The sequence below is a fragment of the Charadrius vociferus genome, unplaced genomic scaffold (assembly GCF_000708025.1).
Source record: "Charadrius vociferus isolate BGI_N301 unplaced genomic scaffold, ASM70802v2 scaffold721, whole genome shotgun sequence".
NCBI classification, from domain to species: domain Eukaryota; kingdom Metazoa; phylum Chordata; class Aves; order Charadriiformes; family Charadriidae; genus Charadrius; species Charadrius vociferus.
In genome coordinates, this window is record NW_009646743.1 from 1 (window position 1) to 827 (window position 827).

Sequence of the window (827 nt, forward strand, 5' to 3'; positions counted from 1 at the left end):
CCCTATACACCCCGTGCACCCTATGTACCCCCTGCGCCCTATGTGCCCCATGCACCCCACACGCCCTATATACCCTGTGCACCCCGTTCACCCTATGTATCCCATGTACCCCACACGCCCACGCACCCTATATACCCCGTGCACCCCATGTATCCCATGCACCCCATGCATCCAATGCATCTTACGCAGCCCACGCACCCTATATACCCGCTGCGCCTGATGCATCCCATGCACCCACCGCGCCTTGTGCACCCCACGCCCCCTATAGACCCCGTGCACCCCATGCAGCCCACGCACCCGATGTATCCCACGCACCCCCCACACCAACGCACCCCATACACCACACACACCCACGCACCCTATGGACCCTATGGACCCTGTGCACCCCATGTATCCCACGCACCGTATGTACCTCGTGTGTCCTGTGCGCCCCACGTGCCTCGTCCACCCCATGCACCTCATATGCCCCACGCACGCCATGCACTGCATGTGCCCTGTGTGCCCCATGTGTCCCATGTGTCCCATGTGCCTCATGTGCCCCATGCGCCCCGTGTGCCCCGTGTGCCCCATGTGTCCCATGTGCCCCGTGTGCCCCATGTGCCCCATGCACCCCGTGTACCCCATGCACCTCATGTGTCCCATGTGTCCCGTGTACCCCATGTACCCCATGTCCCCCATGCACCCCGTGTGCCCCATGCACCCCGTGTACCCCATGCACCTCATGTGTCCCATGTGCCCCGTGTGCCCCATGTACCCCGTGTGCCCCATGTGTCCCATGCACCCCGTGTGCCCCATGTGCCCCATGCGCCCCATGCACCCCGTGTGCC